Source organism: Rhea americana, unplaced genomic scaffold, assembly GCF_003343005.1.
Source record: "Rhea americana isolate MKP2758 unplaced genomic scaffold, rheAme1 scaffold_94, whole genome shotgun sequence".
NCBI lineage: Eukaryota > Metazoa > Chordata > Aves > Rheiformes > Rheidae > Rhea > Rhea americana.
In genome coordinates, this window is record NW_028187133.1 from 3,445,323 (window position 1) to 3,452,180 (window position 6,858).

Here is a 6,858-nt window from a genome sequence, read left to right on the forward strand (position 1 = left end):
AAAAAGAAAAGAAAGAAAGAAAGAAAAAAGAAATACTGCCAAGAGTTGTATTAGTATGGAAGATTAACTTTACATTGTCATTTACATCCACTTATTAAGACTTACTGAACCAACAAAGCTAATTAGTTGTAATCATCAGGATATTGGAAGAACTGATTGGAAAAACAAACTAGAGAACAATTTTGAACGTTCAGTTTGTTTAAACTACATCTGTRCGTTCTTTGATTTCGATAGAGCAAATCTGGATAAGCAAAAGAAGTTAAGAGCCCCTAGAGGATCCAAGGATGTGATGGCAGAGGCAGCATCATATTTAAAATCAAAAGTACTAAAATAATTCAAAATGGAAAAAACTGAATGGCAAAGGTCCAAGTTTAGAAAGTTTAAATCAGTCGAGCTGTGATGGGGAGGAAGAGAAAAAGGAATGATATTTTCAAGAATACACTTGTTTTTTAAGACTATATAATGTAGAGAGTGTGTTTTCTACAGGAAGAATTTAAAAAGTGATCATGTTGGCTGATAAGCCTGATTGATAGTCTGATTTCAGTACTGTGCAAGTGTTCAGAATAAGTGTGAATGGAAAGAATGAAGAAGTACATGGAAATAAACACAAAAGGGAAGAAAATGTAACAGGTTTCAGGAAGTGATCACACCTGAGTTACCAATATTATTGTTTAGTAAAACATTGTCTRAACAAAGGAAATACATATTGCATCCATCTGGAATCAGCAAAATTTTTAATCACAGAAATGATTATCTAAACTAGAGGGAGAGATGACTWGCTACAAGACTTGGGATAAGTAAGGGTCAAACTAGTGGGGAGACAGTATGTCTCAATGCTCTTTGCTTGAAGGGAGCCCATTAGTAATGTTTTCAGTAGTGACTTTGGTACGAAAAGTAGGAATATTTGCAGATGACAAAGTTAGGAAAGCAGTATCAGTGCAGAAGAGGATGACATATCCTACAGCAACAACCAGATCACCTTGATGGCTGGACTAAGAGAGATTAGTGTAAGAGTAAAATCATGCCCTTAGGGAGCAGTAACAGTTTCTGCTATTTCTATGAAAGCTTTGTTTGGAAATTACTGAAGAGGACAGAAAGAAAGATAGTTGATGATCACCTGTTCAAGAGCTTTAAGCAACCACTGTGAAAAGAGGGGAAAAAAAACTTAGCAAATCAGTCTGTTTTTAGTAGAAACAGGAATGTATTACAGCTGGAGGCAGAGGCTCTGGTAAGACTTCCCTTTGAAGAATACCTTCCTTCTTTCCCTTCCTTCCTCCTGTGGTCACCCATTCTTGGTCACCCAAGAAAACTGAGTTTAAAAAACCTACTCTAGAGAAAGGATGGGGGAGTGGAGAAAGCTTGCAGAATGAGACTGAAGTAGATGGGCTTGTTTCATATAGCAAAACAAAGGTGATGATTGTGATTGCTTTCTATAAATGCATCGTGAGAGTAGACAGCACGAAGGAAGAACTATTTTAACTGTGTTGACACAAAACAAATGAGTATAAGCTAGCCAAGAGTAAACTTAGGCTAAAARTTCGAGGAGTGTCTTTGTCAGTGGAGTAGGACTCTGAGAGGTCTTGCAGTGAGAGTGATGTGGTGGCCTAGGGTAGCTTGTGYGTGGGGTGCCTGCCCAGTCTAAGGGAGATATCTGTTGGAGTTTGAATGGCATTGGCAGATCTTGGTTCACAGGAGTGGAGGATCAGACTCCGTGGCATCCGTTTGCAGGGGCATAGTGACAGTGACTGATCTGTCCTGCAGCCATGGGCTCCTCACCGAGCCCCACAGGCAGCCTGGGAGCTGGTAACAGAGCACACGCTCTTTCTTGCCTCTGCCAGGGTGATACAATCGTTATTTGTGCACTTCTTATTCTTACACACTCAACAGTGTGGCAAGAAGATGACTTTCTGGCATGAGAGGAACGTGTGCCCATGGCCATGTCACCACATGGGTAACCATAGCCTGAAAGGAATGGGCCATCATGGCACAACTCGGGCTCTTGTATTCCAGAAAAACAGTCTCTTTGGAGTGAAGCGATGGCATTTCTCTTTTTTGTTCCTTCAGAGTCTRATCCCTGGTGAGGCAGAGCACCTTTCCCAGGGATCTGGCCTGTAACGATTGAAGAGTTTTTAAATGTAATACATTCACCTCCACTTGATGAGGGAAGATCACAAGGTACTGCAGTGGGACCATGTTCGGAGCAAGCCTGCGGCCTCCAGCAGGGTAGTAAATGTCGCTGTGAAAGCAGTCGCCCCTTCAGAGRGTGATTACAATTCAGCTTTCTCAAACAGGGAAAGGGAGAATAGTGGAACGGCAGGAAATGCAGAATTGTTTCCTTGAGTTTGGTTTGGGAACAGGTAAAACCTCAAGGGAAATGAATCAGTTTATGTAAAAATACAAACCTGTGTAAGAATTCTCTCCACTTGTGTGTTTCTTCTGAGTAAGTGTAATGGGGAACATACGACTTTTTACGACAGAATTTTGACTATTTCCACCTTAGACTTGTCTTGGCTTATGCCACGAGGAGCAGATATTCATAGTGTTCTGTCTAGTATTAGCCATCACCAGAGGTAATACTGTGCAGTGATAAAATCACCTGTGATGGTAAAATTGCTTAAAGTGAGGCCAAGTGAAATGCGTGCTGATTAGAAACCTGTTGTGTCTCATCCCATTTAGCAAGCGGAAAGGTTGGCTTCCTTAACTGTTCCATCTACATCTGCCACTAGAAGACAAATATTTACTGAATACTATTAATTCTGTTAGCTATTTTAAGAAGTCAGTATCTCGGATCAGAGAATTAGGAGAATTTTGAAAAGAAAAACAATTTATAAAGTTACTTTAAGTACCTTGCTCTCATTAGAATCAGTGGGATCTGGGTGCTTAAGGGCCCTTGTAGGTCTAGGTTCCAAATGTTTTTCTGTATCTTTTCTAAAGATTCCCTCTTTGAAAGATCTTCTGTTAATCTATCAATATACTCCGCTTCCCACAACGCGAGCAGGGGAGAGAGCGAGCAGCTCTTGGTTGTGTACCAAGCTACCRTGGACTTCAGGCATCTTTGATGCAAATGAACTTTTGCTCAGTAGAATAGTGATGAGTTTTCAGAAAAAGACCAGGAAATACTTGCCATGCATACAGATGGCATAACTATTATCAGCTAACTATTATCAATTGTATTTCTTCTTTAAAAAGATTTTTAAAAGATTTTTGAAAGTTATCATGAAAAAACCTCTATCTTCAGAAGTTTAATAAAGCAGCTAAGAAGTCTGTACGTTTGAGTTTGGTTTCTGTTACAAACACACAAAGATTTTGAGGTGAGCAGGCAGTCCTGGACTGAGACCAGGCAATTTGGTGATGAATGCTCTGCAGGGTATGTTCACACTTTTTTCATTGCAGTATTTAACTAAAGCTCCTTTGCAAACACTGGAAAATCAGAGTAATTAACAACTATCTCTCACTTTAGTCAGAGAGAAAGTGAGGATATGAGGTTTTCAGAAATCCCCTAAAGGATTCAGCCAGCTACCTAGCTGCAGATGGCCAGCGCACTTAGAAAAATGATGGTCAGTGTGAGATTTTACTCTGTAAAGTAGAGGTTAAAAAAATGAAAAGGAGAAAAAATACAAGAAAACAACCAACTGCTCCCAAATCCCAGTTTAAAAAAAAAAAAAAAAAAAAGTGACTTCCTTATGAAGGCATCACCCTATTTCCTTCCATCCTCAAAAGCACAGAGGTCAGACCTAAGCTGTAGAGGGTTTTTGTCTCCTACACAGCTGATTTTAAGGTTTAAGAATTACATAAGCAAACACTTGCATTTTAAACCAAGTCCTCCAAAGACTGGATCTGGATAAACCCAGGACTGATTTTAGCTTATCTTTCCTGCTTCCTACCTGGAAAGGAGAAGCATGGCAGGTTATTGTGAAATTCAGTAAATAGAGTGAACATCACACAAATCCTGTATTAAAAAGTCATATTAACTTGGCCTCTCTGAGCAGATATACTATAACATGATGCCCTCTCCTGGTGGCACATGTGGTGTGACAGATGGGGACAGGCTGGCTCCTGTCTACACAGTAGGATCAGAAGGCTTTAATAAATAACTGTAGCTGACATAAGTAACAAATATGCTGGAATTTAATACAAGCGAGAATGGCATATAAATATTTATATTGTGGTACAGATTTCACAGTCTTCAGCACTTCACACTTTTTCTGTATAATTGCACTGTAGTTTGTTTTTCAAAGATCATGCTTAGCCCTCTTTTTTAAGAGGAGTACCAAATACACAGGTAAACTTTAGGTAAACAGAGCCCCGTCCTATATCTGAAACACCTTCAAAATAGTTCCTACAAGTACTGATGRATGATCAGAGTATAATTTCGCATAGCAAAGACAAGAGTAAAATAACATCTTGCCCTTTATTTCACCACTGCAAAGACTTTGCAATCAAGAGCTATTGCTTCTCTAATGTGAAAGTAGGATAAGGAGATTAAAAGCAAGCATAGCCTATATAATGGCTGTTATGATGCATCTGACCTTGATTATAGCAATAACCTTGGGAGCGTTGTTTTTAGGGGAAAARCAAACGCTGTTTTGATAAAAGGGATTTGAATGCACATCTGTGTATTCTGATACCCAGGACTATTGCAGAACATATTATAATTAGAGGTGAATGAATGTATTTAGGCAGCGAAGGGGAAAAAAAGGAAGAGCTCATAAAACAGCGTAAATCTCAAATCAAGTATATCTGAAGGTTAATCCATAATAGTTTACTTACGGGAACTTAAAAGATCATCAACTGTCCATCATATAGAAGAAGATGGAATTATTTAATAGTATTCAGTATTTATTGTGGTTTATACTGGATAAGATCAGGTAATCAAAATGTRTCAGACTTGGACCCACCTCGAAGAGAAAGCAAAAAGGTGAGCTTCCAAAACAAAATGCTGTGGGACGAAGGGACTAGGATCTGTTAGCTAGAATAAATGCTAGTTAAGAACCTGCAGTGCTCCAGAGATCACAGCTGGAGCAGTGGGGAAAGACCACTGTTTGCCCCTTTCATCGAGCAAAGTAGAAGGCTGTTTAGGAGAAAATGTGCACACAGTTCAATGGAAAACATTCAGAGGAAGCAGAAAATACTTAAACTGTCAGAAGGAAAAGATAATGAGGAGCTAAAGTGAGAGAGAAAACCTTGTGGGCATGAAAGAAGGTTGCCTGGTGACTGTTTTGAGGAGAAGAGGGACAGGAAGAGAAGCTGGAGAATATAAACCAAATCATTCTCATTTGCAGCAAGTCAAAAGGGGTTCTGCATAGATGCTAACACGGCACTAGATCAGTATTCCCATCAGCTGTGTTTAATGTCTGCCTCAGCAATTGACACTTAACAAATACCCAGAAATGCTCCTTCCCTCCTTGGGTCTGTTGCAGCTTGGGCTTGATGCAAGTGTATGACTCCTTGGGGCAGCATGAGAAGCACAGTCTCTGCCCTTAGTCCTTCTGCCTTGTTTCACAGCAGCCACAGTCATCATCCAGGCACCGATGTGCTTCTTGGAGAGGTTACTCTGAGTCAAATGATCAGTGGATCAGCTGGTAATCCTACTGCCTCTCCCCCTTTTGRCCATGTGGAAATTCAGTGATGTTTGCTCTGCACGTACCGGTGTGCTAGTAGGACTGTCTGGAGTAGGTTAACTAGAAATATTTTTTGCCTTAAAAGCTGCTCTGCATCCTATAACTCTTGTCTCCGGTTTTGATGCTCCTTGCTGAGTAGAAGGAGGACCCAGGCAACTACAGTCCCGTCAGCCTCACCTCCATCTGTGGAAAAGTGATGGAACAGCTCATTMTGGATCTCCAGACATATGGAGGAAAAGAAGGTGATCAGGAGTAGCCAGCATGGATTCACCAAGGGGAAATCCCGCTTGACCAATCTGATAGCCTTCTATGAGGGAATGACTGGCTGGGTAGATGAGGGCAGAGCAGTGGACATTGTGTACCTTGACTTCAGCAAGGCTTTGGACACTGTCTCCCATAACATCCTCCTAGAGAAGCTCAGGAAGCATGGGTTAGACGAGTGGACAGTGAGGTGGATTGAGAAGTGGCTGAAAGGCAGTGCTCAGAGGGTCATCATCAGTGGTGTGGAGTCTAGCTGGAGGCCTGTGGCTAGTGGCGTCCCCCAGGGCTCACTCCTGGCTCCCATCCTGTTCAACTTTTTCATCAAAGACCTGGACAAAGGGGACAGAGTGCCTCCTCAGCAAGTTTGCTGATGATCCCAAGCTGGGAGGAGTGGCTGACACACCAGAGGGCTGTGCTGCCATTCAGAGAGACCTGGACAGGCTGGAGAGCTGGGCTGAGAGGAACCTCCTGAGGTTCAACAAGGGCAAGTGCAGAGTCCTGCATCTAGGGAAGAATAACCCCAGGCACCAGGACAAACTGGGGGCTGACCTTGTGGAGAGCAGCTCTGCAGAGAAGGACCTGGGAGTGCTGGTGGAYRAYAAGYTGACCGTGAGCCARCAAYRTGCCCTTGTGGCCAMGAAGGCCAATGGTCTCCAGGGGTGCATTAGGAAGAGTGTTGCCAGCAGGTGGAGGGAGGTGATCCTGCCCCTCTCCTCAGCCCTGGGGAGGCCTCATCTCGAGTGCTGTGTCCAGTTCTGGGCTCCCCACTACAACAGAGACATGGAGCTACTGGAGAGAGTCCAACGTAGGGCTACCAAGATGGTCAGAGGGCTGGAGCATCTGCCCTGTGAGAAACAGCTGCGAGAGCTGGGCCTCTTCAGCCTGGGGAAGAGAAGACTGAGGGGGGATCTTATCAATGTGTACAAGTACCTGAAGGGAAGGTGTCAACGGGATGGGGACAAACTCTTTTCAGTTG